Raw genomic sequence first — 19,000 nt, 5'->3', positions numbered from 1 at the left:
GTATGCTTGTGTGTTGACATATGGCAAAAATCACTAGACAAATCATAGAAAAATAATATTTTATCAGCATTTCATAGTGAAATCTTTTATTTTTCTTACAAAAACATTCGCAAATCAATTTTATAAATATTTGCATATTTACTTCAACGCTGCAAGAGACAAGATTTAATTTTGCTTGATTTTTTGTTTAGGGTGTGCCAAAAAAAATGTTTGATGCTACGAAAAAAACAAGAACAAAATTGTTGAACACAAAATCATATTGAAGGAAATAAAAATTGCAACAGAAGCCATACTAAAAAAATTCCATGCAAAAACTTGATTTTGATCGATCGGTTTATATGGTAGCCATACGTTATAGTGGTCCGATATGAACAATTTATTGCGTATAATTTCGGTTGCTTTGGATAATAGTTCGTATCATATTTCATGAAGATACCTTGACAAATAAAGAAGTTTTCCATACAAGGACTTTATTCCGCTCGTTCAGTTTGTATGGCAGCTATAAGCTATAGTAGATCGATCTGAACCATTTCTTTACAAATTGTAGCCCTGTTACGGGAAATAATATGTGCCAAAGTTTGTGAGGAAACCTTCTCAAATAAAAAAGTTGTCCCTACAAGAGCTTTATTCCGCTCGTTCAGTTTGTATGGCAGCTATATAAAGGGTGATTTTTTAAGAGCTTGATAACTTTTTTTAAAAAAAAAACGCATAAAATTTGCAAAATCTCATCGGTTCTTTATTTGAAACGTTAGATTGGTTCATGACATTTACTTTTTGAAGATAATTTCATTTAAATGTTGACCGCGGCTGCGTCTTAGGTGGTCCATTCGGAAAGTCCAATTTTGGGCAACTTTTTCGAGCATTTCGGCCGGAATAGCCCGAATTTCTTCGGAAATGTTGTCTTCCAAAGCTGGAATAGTTGCTGGCTTATTTCTGTAGACTTTAGACTTGACGTAGCCCCACAAAAAATAGTCTAAAGGCGTTAAATCGCATGATCTTGGTGGCCAACTTACGGGTCCATTTCTTGAGATGAATTGTTGTCCGAAGTTTTCCCTCAAAATGGCCATAGAATCGCGAGCTGTGTTTCATGTAGCGCCATCTTGTTGAAACCACATGTCAACCAAGTTCAGTTCTTCCATTTTTGGCAACAAAAAGTTTGTTAGCATCGAACGATAGCGATCGCCATTCACCGTAACGTTGCGTCCAACAGCATCTTTGAAAAAATACGGTCCAATGATTCCACCAGCGTACAAACCACACCAAACAGTGCATTTTTCGGGATGCATGGGCAGTTCTTGAACGGCTTCTGGTTGCTCTTCACCCCAAATGCGGCAATTTTGCTTATTTACGTAGCCATTCAACCAGAAATGAGCCTCATCGCTGAACAAAATTTGTCGATAAAAAAGAAAAGAACCGAACACTGATTTTGGTAATAAAATTCAATGATTTGCAAGCGTTGCTCGTTAGTAAGTCTATTCATGATGAAATGTCAAAGCATACTGGGCATCTTTCTCTTTGACACCATGTCTGAAATCCCACGTGATCTGTCAAATACTAATGCATGAAAATCCTAACCTCAAAAAAATCACCCGTTATTATAACAGTCCGATGTAAACAGTCTCTTCGAAGATTGTACCGTTGCTTTCGACAATTATCCATGACAATTTTTTTAAAGATATCTCGTCAAATAAAAAAGTTTTCCATACAAGGACTAAATTCCAATCATTCAGTTTATATGGCAGCTATATGTTATCATAATCCGATATTGGTGTTTTCGACAAATGAGCAATTTCTTGAAGAGAAAAGGACATTTGTAAAATTTCAGACCGTTATCTCAAAAACTGAAAGAGTTACTAGAGTGATCACTATATCGTCTCAACTAAAACATCGGGAAAAGACTGAACCGAAATTTAAAAACTTTTTTTGACAAATATAAAGTAATTTTTCTAGATGATTTACGAAAATTTTTTCTCCAAAAGAATGCAAAATGAAAATATTGTATCCTGAACGCGACAAAAATTCTAAAATTTTTAATGAAAACAGATTTTTAGTGGAATTTTTTTTTAATTATACTTTTTTGAAATAATATTTAACCACACCTTTTATGATTAAGCCAAAAAGCTTGCTTGTAGTGATATTTTTACCTCTGCTCTTATATAAATATTGGGTTGGCGCACCCTAATATATGTACAAACATAATGCACGTATGTATGTATATTGCAAATGTATGATGCATATGTATGTGTCTGAGTAATTTGATTATTTGCTAACTGCAAAAATTTCATTCTGTGGAATATTTATGCACATTTAATGTTATTGCAACTAGGAGATAAGAATTGCACTGTAATTCTAATGGTTTATATTTGTGTAGCTGTCTGAGTTGTATAAGTATTTGAAGAAATTTTTATTGTAAAAAAAATAGAAAAAATTTACCTCGATCTATAACCTAATTTAATTTTATCATTAATATTTTAAGAGATTTTTTTAGATAGTAAAGTTTTATTTTTATTACAGTTATGATTTAGTTAATAAAAGTATTTCTAAGAAAATATCATATCATTATTTTATAAACTATTTTCTAAAATAATTCCGTTATGCTATAATTAAAAATTAATTTTTTTATGGCACAAAATTAAATAAAAAATATTGTTTCCTAATATCAAAGCCTCAAATTAATATAAAAAAATTTAACAATATTTTTTGGGAAACTTTTTAAAACTCAAAAACAACTTTATAAGATTAATAGGTAATTAATTGAGGGCTTTAAATACTCTTCCATACGTATGTATATGTAGTATGTACGTATATATTGACCTTAACAAATATAAACCCTACTGAACTTTTTTTTTACATTTTATCTTGGAATTTTTTGATTGAAAGTTAAGATTTTTTTCTCTATTAGTTCAATATAGTGGAAATATTAAATATTTTAAATAAAAAATATGATATTTTTGGAACATAAGAAAGTATGTGTTCAACAAATTTCGTGAAAAAAAAACCATTTTTTATACAAAATAAAAATAAAAAAAAAAATAAATTAAAAACTTATATGAAGTTTTCCTATAAATTTTGAGGTTATGTGAAAAAGCTATATACAAAGGTTATAGAACTTTTTATTACCTACAATATTGCCTTACAACTTTTTTCTATAGAACTCATAGTTTCGCCAGAAATCGAAATAAGCCACATCGAAGATCTTAAAAATTCAGCCACGCCCCTCACCATCCTTTACTCGGCCTCAGATCGGCCGTAAATTATATTTTCCTTAATGTTTGTTATTTTATTTTCGATAGGTTTCAAGCAATCTACTGTGAATTTCTTTTTTTTTAAGTTTTAAAGGCTTCTGCACTAGTCTAATAACTACTGAAAAATTTACAAGTCAGATTTTTCTAGAGCATAAAATTTCCGTTTATATAGTATTTTGTATCTTTTTGGTTTAAATTTTCTTAGAAAAGTGTAAATACAAAAATATATATACATATGTAAACATAAACGTGTCCAAAACCTTACCTAAATGCCTAGCTGTCGATTATTTACATATACATACATACATAAATACATACACATACATATATTCCAAATGCATACGGTTCATGTCAAACCTTTGACACATATTACTTACTTACTTACTTCCTTTAACTATTGTTTAGTTAATTTGTTTTCGAAATTCAATAAAATTAAATGATCGCGGTCTACCTGGCACTTTTCGCAAAATTTTGCACTGCCTGCAAGCCATTAACCCTTTCGATTGTTTCCGCAACACACAACAAAAGGCCACCAACTGGACTAGCTCGTCAGTCAAACGAGCTGAGTTTTCACGCTATTTGCATTTTCAAGGTTAAACGCCAACCTTTAGTTTGCTACTAAAATTTTACTAACAATTTGCGCTTTCCTTCATTTTGGTTGCTATACACCACGCACAAAACCTTGCCAATCCAAAGGGTTGTGAATCTTTGTATTTTTATGAACCTAATATATGCATAAGAAAAAAAGAACTTCTTAGGAAAAAATGCCACTTACTTAACGAGCATATTTGTTTATCTGCGTCAAAACGTTAGCAAAGGGTTAATTTTGGCAAGGTAATGCGAGTGCGTACAAAAATTGGCAACATTGCACTGTATGCACTATCTGCATGCGCATATGAATGGAGCTCATCAGCAGTACCACGAAATTTTTATGCACAAATACTTATAAATATCAATTGAAATGTTGGTATGCTTGTGGATGGCCTGCACTTAGACATATGTTGCTAAAATTTTGTTAGAATTTTCTATTTCAGTTGCCTTTACTTAGATTTTCGCTGCACTCAAGACTGCGAGTATAAAAAGAAAAGGCCACACGTAGCCCAGCAACCCTGTGTGGGCAGCCACACGTTATGCATATGCGAACATATGCATTAATGCGCACACACATACACACATGCAGGCATACATAAGTACATGTGCCGTACAAATGCTGAATTTTACAATAAAAACTACAATTTTATTGCACAAAGTATTGCTCGCATGGCCCTCCTCTCCGTCCGTGGTACTTGTCTCACCAGCTGACGTTTTGGTCAGTTGCCGTTTGTGCCTACGAATGCTGTGCAATAAAACGAGCTACAATTTGTGGCATGATTAATTGATATGTCAATGTTGGTGTTAGTGCTCCAGAAGTCTATTGTGGAGTTCATAAAGTAATCTAACTGAAATTTTGCCACAAAGAAGTGTGTGCAGAGTTAACTATAGTTGTAACTAAAAGATAACTAAAAGTTGGACATTTTGAAAATAAAACTCTTATATGTAAAGCAACGCGAAAATTTGTAGTAATCATCTGCTCTACATTTGTAATGTCTATTATTATACCCCGAACAAGGTAAATAAATTAAATTTTCCATGAAGTTCCAGTAGGAAACGTCGTCAGTTTTTGAGTTATCAATCTGAAATTTTGCACACATACTTTTCTACGCAAAAAGCTGCTAATTTGTAAGAATCGCTGATATCGGGCCACTATGGGATATGGCTGCCCTACAAACTCGTCGATGAAACTGAAATCCCTATAAGGAAAACTTTTTTATTTAAAAAGATATCTTCACGAAATTTTTCATAGACTGTAGTCCAAAGCAACACTACAATCTCCGAACAAATAATTCAGATCGGACTACTCTAGCGTATAGCTGTCATACAAACTCATCGAGAAAACTCAAATCCCTGTATAGAAAACTTTTTTATTTGACAGGATATACTCACGAAATTTTTCATAGACTAAAGTCCAATTCAACGCTATCATCTCTTAAAATAATATTCAGATCGAGGTACTATAGCATATAGCTGCCATACAAACTTATTGCTCAAACTCAAATCCTTGTATGGAAAACTTTTTTCGTGATAAATTATCTTCACGAAATTTTGCACAGATTATTATTCAAGCCAACGCTACAATCTCCGAACAAACTATTCAGATCGAACTACCATAGCATATAGCTGTCATACAAACTGAGCGATCAAAATCAAGTTCTTGTATGGAAAACCTTTTTATTAGACAAGATATCATCTCGTAATTTTCCATAGACTATAGTCATGTATAGTAAGACTATAATCTTCGAACAAATTATTCAGATCGGATCACTATATCATATAGCTGTCATACAAACTGAAATCTATACGCCTTTATATAATATATCCATATACATACCTGAGGAAATAGATGAGAGTCCTTTGTTATCATTGGTAAACGAAAGGAAATTAATTCTTCAACAATATTCCAACAACAACTTACTTACGTTTCGTTTGGAAATAGCAATACTAATACATGCATATACGAGTATACATACAAGCAAATATGCATATGTTTAAATATAAAATTCAAAAAGCAATCGTCCATTTAATTTACACACACACACACATATATATAACAGTTATCCGATTATTAACGATTAAGAGCTGCCAGCAATCAAATATGTACTCACTGAAAATAACAGGTAAAATTAATATAAAAATTGAAATCAGTCTTTGGGATGTAAAAGTAACGGTTGCCTGCAAAAATAATAAGATTTCTTAAAGAAAATTTGCATAAGAACTGTTGTAATGTTCTTTTCCAATTTAATTTATGCAAATTTTCTAACACCTCATTTTCTTTACCCTTCATTACTTGCAATTGGGACGACAGAAATATATGTACATACATACGTACATATTACAAACGTATGTATGTATATACATACCTGAACTAACATCTGTTTGTAAGTATGTTCGTGCGTATGCATATGCGCTAATTTTCTGGCGCCTTTTATAATTCAATTGCTTTTCATTTATGAACAATGTCGAAGAGCAATACATTCAATTGAAATAAAGATGAATATAAAGCCTTACACATGCATATGTACATACATATGCTGCTATAAAGACAGCGCAACATAATATATATACAAACATTTCAACGAATGTTGAAAATACGCTTTTATTTAAAGTTTTATTTTCAAAGACAATTATTAAATGTTTCGGTATTGGGGTGAGTCAAAAAGTATTGTTTTAGCTTTTTGCTTGGAAAAATAGGTTCCCTCTACGAAAATCTCTTCAAGTATGAGCTCTTAATTCTAACGGGAAGGCCTCCATTTTACCGTTTCCTACTTTTTCCTTATATCAGTTAGACGAATTCAAATCTTGGTTCGAACTATGTATTTGAAAGAAAAATATTCAGTTTAATAGATTTTGTAGGATTTTTTGTTAAACCACACCTTTTAAAAGATAGTAACGGAGGATTATTTTACGGCAAAATTTTTTTCTTATGAATTTTAAAACTCAATACAAAATCATAATAAAACGGAAAACCATAGTATCGTAGCATACTACTTTTACTAATTTAATCGAAAACCCGAATTAAAACATTTTTTCCAATTTCTGACGCCAAATAGTGAATTCATATATATTTTTTTTAATTTAAATAATTTTGGGATTTTATTGTACCATTTTAGATATCTTTGTAGAAGCTAAGCTTATTTTTAATACAATTTCAACATTAATTAAAACACCTAGCCCTTTTTAAAATTTCATTTTTTTTGCATTTTCATTTTTTAATAAAAAAAATATTTTATAAATTTTTAACACTGATTTTAGGGAAAAAAATAAAGTTTTATTTAATAAAGTTTTATTTTTTTTAGCAAAATACGATTTAAATATTTAGCTCTAATTACAAAAGTGAAAAAAATTTAAATAATTCATTGCAGATTTTTATTTTAGAAAAAAAATTGTATTTCCTACGTCAGTGTTTAAATTAAAAAATAATTTTTGAATTTTTAATTCTGATTTTGGGATAAAAAAATTTATTTTTAAATTTATTAAATTTATTTTAATTTTTTTTTCGCAAAATACGAGTTAAATGTTTAACACTAATTAGAATAGCGAAAAACATTAAAAAAAAAATTGCATTGCAGTTTTTAATTTTAAAATTTTTTTAATACTCCAATATTTAAATTAAAAAATATTTTATACATCATCAATACTGATTTTGTGATTATTAAAAAATTAAATTTTTGCAAAATACGAATTTCATTAGTAACCCTGATGATAATAGTTAAAAGAATTAAAAACAATAACTTTTCATTGAACTTAATTGAAAGAACTTAAATTAATAATTTAAATAAATATATAAAAATATTTTATCAATTTTTATAATATTTTATCAATTATTATAATTTTGTATTCATTTTTAATCTGAATTTTGAGAGTTAGCAATTATAATAAACTTTATCCTATTTTGCAATTAAAAATTTAATTTTCAAAAATTGACCATAATAAAACGACTTCACAATTATTTTTTTTTTTTTAATAAAAATACCAGAAAACTTACTATTTCGTGTGCGGTCGTGTATTGATTACATTTTTTTCTTAGCATTATATTTTTAAAAACCTTCAAATGTATGTAGAACAAGTATTTAGGACATAAGAATCTAAGTTTACACCAAATTTCATGAAGGAAAAGCATTTTTTAATAATTAGTGGTTAGTTATAACCAACCGAAAACATACCATTGAGAATTGTAATTGCGTAAACTAATTTTTGTATGTAATCCAACAACAAGATTTATTAAACAAGTGTAAAAATTTATGATTTTATGATTTTACCATTCGTTATGGCAAGTTGTGAATCCCCAAAATATAAAAATAAAAACCCCACAACTTGGTTATTTGAAATTTTCACATACATTTTGAGGTTATGTGAAAACGGTCTGTTAAAAAAGTTATAGATCTTTAAATTACATACCTACAACACTGTCATAAAACTTCCTCGTAGTTTTGCCGGAAATCGAGCCTTAACCCTTAAAACCATACAGCTCCCGACCACAGATCGCCCTTAAATTAATTTTTCCTTTCGTTTGCAAAGGATTTCAAACTTCTATGAATTTTTTTCTTTTTTACCATTTTCAAATGCTTTTCAACTAGATTGATAGTATAAATGTAAATAAATATATATTTATCTATATTTATTCTGGCTTTATATTATCATATACGAATTCTAATTTAAATTACGCTAATTACTTATAATATTAATTATATACATACATACATACATGCGTTGCAAAGTGTTTTAAATCTCCCAATGTAATGTTTCTTATTTGATTTCCATTTTTGCCCCTCCTGTCAAACGCAGTTGCAGAACCGAACACGATTCACGCATTTAATATATGTACATACATACTCGTAGTACATATAAACATGTGCATGAACTCCAAAAAGTCAATTGAGTTTGCACCCACACACGCTTACACATAGATTTCGCTGCAAACCAGTCTGTGCTGCGCCGCACACGACCGCCAAGGGGAGCCGCGACGCGAATGTCGAAACAGCGATGGCGAATGCAAACGTCTCTTTTGCGTACACGCACCCACCGAATGCTTGAAAAACGCAATTGCAGCCGCAAAAAAGTGCATACAACAACTGGCAACAAAACCAAAAAAAAATATTAAAGTAATAATACAACAAACACACGGCAGCAATGGCAACAATACAAAAATGTGTAAATGGCCGCGTAACATGCCAGTGATCGTACACTCGCGGCAGTCGCGAACTCGCTCATGCGCTCGCATTTCGCTATGCATGCCGATGCCACAAGCAACGGCTAACAAGAACAAAAACAACAAAAACGCAAACGAAATGCACGAGTATGACGCTGCTTCGGCGAATCTATGTTTTCACTACATAATTCTTATTATTGCTGTTGTTGTTGTTATCTTTCATATATTCATTTGCCAATGCCAACGATCGCTGTCACGACTGCAATTGCATTTGTTGTTTGCCCACTCGCTCACACTCGCGTGCAAATGTGCAGCGAATGCGTGTGCCAGCAAGTGCCAATATGCAGCAGCAGTGTATAACTGTTATACCGAGAGGAGAGCGCATTGGCGAATAAGTGTTGTTGGTATGTGCGCGTAGACTACGCATAAGTGCAGTGAGGGGAAAGTGCATGCCATGCGTTGCAATGCAGAAACGCTGTGAGAGCGATTTGTTGTGTTTGTTTGCTTTTTTGTTGCCCTCGCTGCTGTATAACAGTCGAATAGCATAGAATTTCCCCTCAATCGAGCATGCAATGCATTTTCTCCTGCCAAGGGCCACCACCACCACCACAGCAGCATACAATACATACACAAGCACAGATATATTTACTGTTGTATGTGTGTGTATGCGTGCCTGTGCGTGAGCGTGGGTTAGTGAATTTTCTTTTTGCTTGGATTTTCACAAACATTTCTCCTGCAGCGCAGAGAGTCTGATTTTTTTTTTTTGCCCTTGCACTGCCAATGCGAAGGGGCAATGCTGAAGTCGGTCGGTCGGTTGATGACTGAGGCGCCGCTTTTCTAATATAATACGCTTGGTTCGTCTTATTTGGCTGGTAAGGAGGGTGTTTGCCTGTGTGTGTGTTTGTCATTGTGTTTGCCCAATTGAGAGCGGGGAAAATGAAGCGTAGAGTATGAAAATTTTTGGATTGACTTGCCGCGTGCACCGACAGCGCATTTTTATTCAAGTTTGAGCACTCGGATCTGCAACAACGCAACGTGACGCAGAAAATTTACAAAACAAAAATACAAAAAATTGGGAAAAACACAAAATTCCGCACAAGTTTGTAATTCAGCTAGAAACTTAACTGTGACATTCGAAAAAAAAATTACAACAAAATATAAAAATAAAAAACAACAACAAAGCATAAAAATAAAAAATACCAGAAAATATTTAAATTAAAATAACAACAAAATTTAAAAATTATAATAATAACAACAACAAAATTTTAAAAATAGAAATAACAACAAATTTTAAAAATAAAAATTACAACAAAATATAAAAATATAAATAACAACAAAATACAAAAAACGCTAAATACAATAATAAAAGCCATTGCAAATGTTTGCGCAAACTTGATGCGTACGTGCGTTGAGTGAAAATTGCAGTGTAGTTATAAACACGGAAGGAAAGCAACAACATTTTTAAAGTGAGCAAAATTTTTTTATACATAATTATTAAAATAAAAATAGTTTTTTTTTGGAAAATTGAACTGATATTTTTTGGAAAGTTTAACTGATTTTTTTTTACCGAAATGCGAACTTTTCAGTACTAATTTTGCTGAAATATACAATTATGTGTGCAAGTTATATATGTACATACATAAGCATAACAATACGTGGCTTTTTGGTGGTGCAAGCGACTTAGTGTTTGTACATACATATGTATGTATAAGAGCATATAGAAATATGTACTTGAACTGGTTTTAATAGCCGTGGAATTAATGCAGTTTTATGACAATAAAAAAAGTGTGGCTTAGCATTTAATAAAAACAAAACAATTTTTGCCTTTGTGAACTGTAGATACATAGAATTACATATGTATTTATAAACTCTTGGAAAGCTGCGCTTCAGCAACTCACCTGCAGCCAATCAGCGCAAGTGTATTTAGTGCTAAATATTAAATAAATTAAAGCATTTTAGAAAACTCCATGAAAAAGTGACATTTTTTTACTAAAAATATAAATTAATTTTAAAACTTGAATAACAGCGCCAAACCATAGAAATTCTCAGTAGCCAACATAATTATGCATGTATGTATGTATATGTGCATGTTAGCGCAAGCAATTCGCCATGTAATTTAGTTGTGTATATCTCACATATAGTTAAGAGCATAAATCCAATAGGAAATACCGTTAACTATTTGCAAATATTTTCACCAAAACAATGCGAAAAGCTACGCAACGCAATATTTTTTGGCACAAACGCCCCCCCGAACTTTGAATGGCTGCTCAACAGCGCGCATTCATCTTTATTGTGCAGAATACGCGCTCTCCTTCTCGCTCTCTCTGACTTCGAAAAACATTAACCACCCCCTTGAAAAAGTTTCGCGCAAAAATCCATCCAACCACTCGGCCATCTTTCAAGGATTCGTCGCGCTTTTGCGCTTTCATTAAAAATTACCTGCAAAGTGAGCATCAGAAAAATTCGCAAATACACACTTGTGTATATAGCGGCTTCTACCCTGCAAACCATCAGCGGGTAAAAAACCAGATAATCAGTGGGTAACATGGTGGTAAACGTGGGGATAAACATATAGAGTGTGTCTTAGGCCGAGCGAATATTTAACCCACTCACGTACGTATACATGTGATCATACAACAAAAAATAACCCGAAAATGTGCGTTGGTGTTAGTGCACAGAGAAAAAATGTGTAGTTGTATTGAAATATTTGTCACAAGCGGGTAGCCGTGGTTGGCTGGGTATGTGCTTTATTATGTGGATATATGTATAAGAGTTATATATGTTTATATTTAATGCGTAAGCTTTATATGTATATGTATACATCCATTTACATACATACATACATATGTACATATTTGGTATATAGGAAACCGCTTTTATTTTCAAGCTAAATAAATTGTAACTGAATTTATTTAGAATTTCTTATGAGTAATTTCGTATGGGTAATTTTATTTGTAAAATTTGTAACACTATCCAGTCATAATATGCTTTAAATGGCGTAAAAAAGTTTCTAAATTTTCGATAACAAATAATACTACAGTTACAGTTAAAAATAATTACAGTTACTAAACAGTGCGCAGAGCTGAGTTGATTTTGACATTTCCATCTCTTTATATATAAGTGACCTACTCCCACACTTTATGAGATATTGAACTGAAATTCTGCATATTTTCTATTCTCTACAAAAAACTGCTAATTTGTCGAAACCGCCGGTATCGGACTACTATATCATTTAACTCTCATATAAACGAAGGTTTCGAAAACAAGTTCTTGTAAGAAAAACTTTCTTACTTGACAAGATATCTTAACGAAATTTGGTGCAGGTTATTATCCAAGACAAAGCTATAATCTGCGAAGAAATTAATGATCGAATCAGTATAGCGTATAGCTGCCATACAAAGTAACCGTTCAAAAACAGCTTATTGTATGGAAAACTTTTTTAATTGACAAGATATTTGCACAAAATTCAACGCAGATTATTTTTGTAAACAAAGCTACAATATCTGAACAAATTATTCAGATCGGACTACTATAGCATGTAGCTGCCATACAAACTAACCATTCAAAAACAAGTTCTTGTATAGAAAACTTATTTGTCTGACAAGATATCAGCACAAAATTTGGTATAGATTATTTTCAGATACAGAGCTACAATTTCCAAAAAATTTATTCAGATCGAACCACTATATTCTATAGCTGTCATACAAATTTATGCTACAAAAATAAGCTAAAAATCTTTTTATACCCTTTTAACTATAAGGGGGGCAACTGTGAAGTGTATTATAACGAAACTAACATTTTTCTTGTAGTCGGCTTTAAATTATATAAAGATATACATACATACATACATATATGTATTTACATAAATAATATTGTCTCATATACAATTCTGTCAATTCAATTAAAAATATTGCAAAATATAAATAAATATTGGCGTTTATATTGTATTTGGTTATATACATACTATATATGTATGTATGTATGTATGTACAAAAATATATCATTTTAAGCCTACATACCAATAAAATAGTATAGCCCTTCAAGGGCTAAATATACATGCGTTGCATACTTAATTTTTGTAGAAAATATATGCTAACGTACAATGTATGTATAATAGCAGTAATGGTTTACTTAAATTAATTATGCTGATATCGTATTTAAATATATACATACATATATGTATGTTCATATCCGTTATTTAATTTTGCAAATTCGTACGTCATTTTCAATTCTTTGCTATAAATTACAAAAAGCTTTTTTCGTTGTTGTTGTTTACAGTGAGCTTCTGTTTTTTTCTCTCACAAATACATACATGCATACAAGCAACCATAAATATCAACGAACAAGCTTATACACAAACCGGAAACGAAATCATAGCATACCAACTCACACATACAGAGACGAGCTTGCGCTGATAGCGTTGGCAGCTTTTGCTGATCGTAACCTTTTCGGTTTTCGCACAAATACACATACGCTTATGTAGACACAAAAAATATTTTGGCATATATATATACACTAAACAGAGTATATTAGTTTGCCAAGAAGTTTGTAAAACTCAGAAGAAAATGGAAACGGAGACCCTAGAAAGTATATAAGTCTATAAGTGATCAGCATGACGACCTCGATTAAGCCATATACTTACATAGTCTATCTTTATACGCAAACTAGTCCCTAAGTTTTTGAGATCTCGATCTGAAATTTTGCATACCCCTTTTTCTTCTTAAAAAGTTGCTTATATGACGGAACTGCCGTTATCGGCAGTGTAGGACATAGCTGCCATACACACTGAGCGACAAAAATCAAGTTCTTGTGGGGAAAACTTTTTTGTCAACATAACTTCACGAAATTTAGCACAGATTATTATCTCTAACAAAGCTATAATCTGTAAAGAAATGGTTCAGATCGCCCTGCTAGAACTTATAGCTGCCATACAAACTAATCCATTAAAATCAAGCTGTTGTAGGGAAAACTTTTTTATTTGAGAAGTTATCCTCACAAACTTTGGCACATATTATTTCCCGTAACAGGGCTACAATCTGTAAGGAAATGGTTCAGATCGGTCTACTATAGCTTATAGTTGCCATACAAATTGAACGACCAAAATCAAGTTCTTGTATGGAAAACTTTTTTATTTGACAACATATCTTCACGAGATTTGACAGAAATTATTATCTGAGACAAAGCTACAATTTGTGAAGAAATTGTTCAGATCCGACCACTATTACTTATAGCTGTCATACAAACTTTTCAATCAAACTCAAAATAATGCCATTTTGTAGTACAAGAAGTGCACCTATCATGGGTATATAAGCGTATTGAGTTATATACTTAAATAAATACTCTTCTTCATACATATCATGAAGTATAGTATGTATTTATAAACCTTATATCGGCTCATCACAAGCCAGCATGCTGTTATTAATAACACATACGAATCGCTTAATGTGTTAACATATATAATCGGTTCTATTGTCTCAGCTACGATATACCAAAAACTATATAATTCGATCAGTAACACGCAAAAGTTAATCCGCTTTGAACGCTGATCGTTTCCACTGCACACACACTGCGCCTAGATGCATGCGCAATACGAAAACTATCGCAGCAGGTCATTGGCAAACGAACAATGCCTGCGCGCTACTGCAATTTATTGCGCAAAAATGCCAACAATGCAAACAAAGAAAATTGCATTACACCACAAAGAAGTTCTTGCACATTTTTTTATTTTTATTCATTTTTTTTTTGTGTGAAAAGATCCTTGGGAACAGTCAACCTGATAAACTGACAACCTGACAGCACTCTGATCGTTGTGTGTTTGCGCAAGTGCAAATGCCTATGCATGTGTGTGTGTGTCCTTTGTATGCTCCTTTGTCATTTTTCATTTTGCTGGCGTCCGTCTTTTCTTTATTTGCACCCTCCATCAATTATTTTCCACACGCACACGCTCACAATAGCTATCGAACAACGCAAAAGAAGGTGAAAATCGCAAACGCAATCAAATGCGTAGAAAGAAAAATGAAAAAACGAAGAATACATGTCACAACCCAACAAACACACGTACAAATGCCGCTTCGGAAAAACGTCTAGGACATCAATATTTCCCTATTCTTATAAATATATTTTCATGACGGCTTCTATTCTCTGCTGTTTCTCGCATTTTTAATGCATTTCCTTTGCATTCACCACTGGCATATATTGGTGGAGTTGAAAAGATTAATTGTTTGCCAAATACAAACGTGCAATTTCTCAAGTTTCGTTTAGAAAACCACGCGCACTTGCTTTCGAGGATCGCTGCGCCCCTCCCAGACGTCTCAATATCAGCTCGCGTTCGCCGAACCGTGCTTCAGCAATCCTTATTTGCTTTTTCTTGGGTTTCATGTGATAAGATCGCTATGTCGTTGGTGAATGCGTTCACTCGCGTAGAGCTCGCTTTTGGCGCAATATATCTTCCACAATACGAGCGCCTTCAGAGGCAGTTAAGTTTCAAGTATTTTTTATGCATTGCTCACCCACACACGCTCACATATGAGCATACAATTTTGCTATGAACTGTCGTGCCGTCGCCTGCGATAAGCAATGCGTGTTCCTTTGAAGCGCTTCTACAGGCGCATTGCCCGTTGTAATGAGATCGGCGACTGCCTGCTGCGTTGGGTACACATTTTCATATCTCGAAAGAGTAAGTATTGAGCGATAAGAAATTAGACGCGCGTTTGCATTCGAGCTGACTATCTGCTCCTTGTACATACATACATATTTACTTGCCAAAAACTATATATGGATATACTGCAAAAACATTTTTGTTTATTTTTCATCTTCTATCCTCTACTATTTCAAAATCCATAAATTCATATATTTTGAAATTTGGAGAAAGTTTGACATTTGAGAATTTTGAAAACTCGAAATTTTTTCCTTTCAGAAATTTTCGAGACTTGTGAAAATTGTAATTTGAAAATTTGAGAAATTTTATCTTACCTTCTACAATTTTAAAATTACAAAATTTTGGAGAAATTTTGAAATTACTAAATTTTGAAATTTGGGGAAGTTACCTTCTACAATTTCAAAATTACAAAATTTTGGAGAAATTTTGAAATTTGGAGAAGTTTTAAAATAGGGAGAAATTTTGATTTGCAAAAATTTTGAAAATTAAACATTAAACAATTTTGAAATTTTCGGAAATTTTGAAAATTGGAACATGAAAATTTGGAGAAATTTCGAAATGTATGCATATTGAAAATTTTTTTTCTAACCTTGTCATCCACTATTTTTAAAAATTCGCAGAAATTTCAAAATTTGGAGAAACTTTGATTTGAAAATTTTGAAAATCGGAGATTTTAAATTTAAAAGATTTCAGACATTTTAAAACTATCGGGACTTTAGAAAATCTGAAAAATTTTGAAACATATTAGGGTACGATAAGAAATTACTAAATTTTTATATTTGAAAAAGTTTTGAAATTTAAAAAAAATCTGAAAATTGGAAAAAGTTTTGAAATTCTGAGAGATTTTAATATTTGATGAAATTTTGAAAATTTGGATTATTTAAAAAATTCGCAGAAATTTCAAAATTTGGAGAAATTTTGATTTGAAAATTTTGAAAATTGGAGATTTTAAAATTTAAAAGATTTCAGAAATTTTAAAATTATCGGGACTTTTGAAAATTTGAAAAATTTTTAAACATATTAGGGCGCGATAAGAAATTACTAAATTTTTAGATTTGAAAAGGTTTTGAAATTTAGAAAAGTTCTGAAAATTGGAAAAAGTTTTGAAATTCTGAGAGATTTTAATATTTGATGAAATTTTGAAAATTTGGATTATTTAAATTTGGAGAAATTTTTAAATTTGAGAATTTGGGAAAATTTTGAAGATTTTGAAGATTTTTGGTACTTTCTAAGTGAAGAGATTGTGATATTTGGAAATTTTAATAATTGGAGATTTGAAAATTTTTAAAATTTCAAAAAATTTATTTTATAAAAAACCTCCTATAATTATGTATATGTAAAGACAATTTTATTAAAAAAAGTAAATAATTTTTTCTTTGCGAACCCTTAAAGTTGAACAAAAGGGTTCATGTTTGGGGATGATTTTTTGCATCAAAAAGAAATATATTAGAGGCTAAGAGTTAAAAAAAATGTTTTTTGAACCACCCTAATATATACACATAGTATATCGTATAAAAGTATGACTTTGGCTTAAGGACGTAGAAATTCCGCAACCCACGCCAAAAAAATATTTTTTTATATTACATATGTACATATGTATGTATGTTTCATATAAAAAATCCTCACTACATGCTCCTAAGCTAATGTTTGACTTTTACATTATGCTGCTTATTTTTAAATTAGAGATTGTCTCTATGTATATACATTCATATACATATGTATACTCCAATATAAGCGATTTTCAAATTAATGGACCCAAAATAGCCGCTAATCATTTATCATACTCACAGCTGTATTCTCAAGAGATAGTCGAAACAGCTCGAAAATGTGCAGTTTTCAAATTCATACATATGTACTCGTAAGTATGTATATGTACATACATACATTTACAAAAAATTATCAAGTGCAGACTGTACTTCCCCAACAAAAAATCTTAGAGCGCATCCTACTTAGTCCTTGCTTTGCCTAACCTTTGACTTTCACATGTGGCGTTCTTCGGCTGATCGGCAGTTGCACACGCATGCTAGCAATTGAATAAAACATATGTATGTGTATGTATGTATGGTATGTATCCACTTGAAAATGTCAAGTAAATGTACACATGTTGCATTTCAAATATTATAACAGTTCTAATTACACATATACATACTATACATACTTACACATGTGCAACAAATGCATTGGAAAGTGTTATATATGGATTAGTATGTATGTGCGTAAGTTAGATTGTGTATGTATGTAGACCAAATATAATTTATAACCTTCAGGCTTGAGTCAAATTACCGCTTGTATTGAGAATTAACGCATTCTCAAGCCTCCAGCGCTGTTTCCTAGCATTTAAATTAAATCTTCGAATTCGAAAATCGAAAAAAAAAGAAATTTAATTTTTAAATCTTAAAATCGAAATAATGGGAATTTAATTTTTTAAACCCAAAATTGGAATTCAAAATAGAAAATTTAATTTTGAATCTCAAAATTAGAAATAAAAACTTTATTAATTATTAAAAAAATTTAATATAGAATTAATTTTATTTAAAATTGGCTTTCCTTTTCAAAAAATATTTCAATTAAAATATTAAAATTAAAAAAGTTATTCTTTTCAATTTTTAATTATCAACTTGCGATTAAATTTTTTTTAAATTTTAATTAATTTAATTAAATTAACATTTTTTATATTTAAATTAAATTAATTTCAAAATAATAATTTTATTTTTAACTCATTAATTTTTAGTTTTAATTAGTTAAATTAATTATCATTATTTTTGGTTTTTAATAAATTTCTCTAAAATAAACATTAATTAAAAATAAACTTGAGATTAACATTTTTTATATTTGATTTCTTATTGTTAATTCGATTAAACAGTTAATAAGTTAATTAAAATGAGTTCGAAAATAAATTAAATTTGTTAAAAACTAAAATTAATGAAAAATTAAATTCGAAAATAAATTAAATTTGCTAAAAACTAAAATTAATGAAAAATTAAATTAATTAATTTAAATTAATAAATCAATATTAATTAAAAATTAACTAGATTAACATTTTTTATACCTATTATATTTTAATTAATTTCTTATTGTTAATCCGATTAAAAAATAATTGTATTCTTTAAAAACTAATTAAATTTATTAAAATATGAAATGAATGAAAAATTAAATTAACTAAATAAAACTAAAATTGAAAGTTAAGAATAAACATAATAATAAATAAATGTAAATTAAAAATGAATTAGTTTAATTTAAAATTAATTTTAATTAATAAATTGTAAATCATTAAAAAATTAGTTCATTTTAATTTTTACAATTAAATTTATTTTTTAATATTAATTTATTTTTAATTTTAATTAATTAATT

General features: G+C 30.5%; 1 protein-coding gene across 3 annotated transcripts in view; it reads left to right on the top strand.

Annotated features, from left to right (window-relative positions):
- Positions 1-19,000, top strand: part of LOC105224692 (uncharacterized) — a 37,765-nt gene that overhangs the window by 13,076 nt on the left and 5,689 nt on the right. For 2 of the 3 annotated variants that reach the window (XM_049452501.1, XM_049452499.1), the window contains exon 1: positions 8,596-10,457. The exons of the other annotated variant lie outside the window; for it this stretch is intronic. The gene's annotated coding sequence lies outside the window, so the exon portion shown is untranslated. Of the gene's footprint in view, positions 1-8,595; positions 10,458-19,000 lie in introns of those variants that run through there. 3 annotated transcript variants of the gene reach the window in all.

This window comes from Bactrocera dorsalis, chromosome 3 (genome assembly GCF_023373825.1).
Source record: "Bactrocera dorsalis isolate Fly_Bdor chromosome 3, ASM2337382v1, whole genome shotgun sequence".
Taxonomy (NCBI): Eukaryota; Metazoa; Arthropoda; class Insecta; order Diptera; family Tephritidae; genus Bactrocera; species Bactrocera dorsalis.
This window is presented reverse-complemented; position numbering and strand designations above follow the sequence as displayed.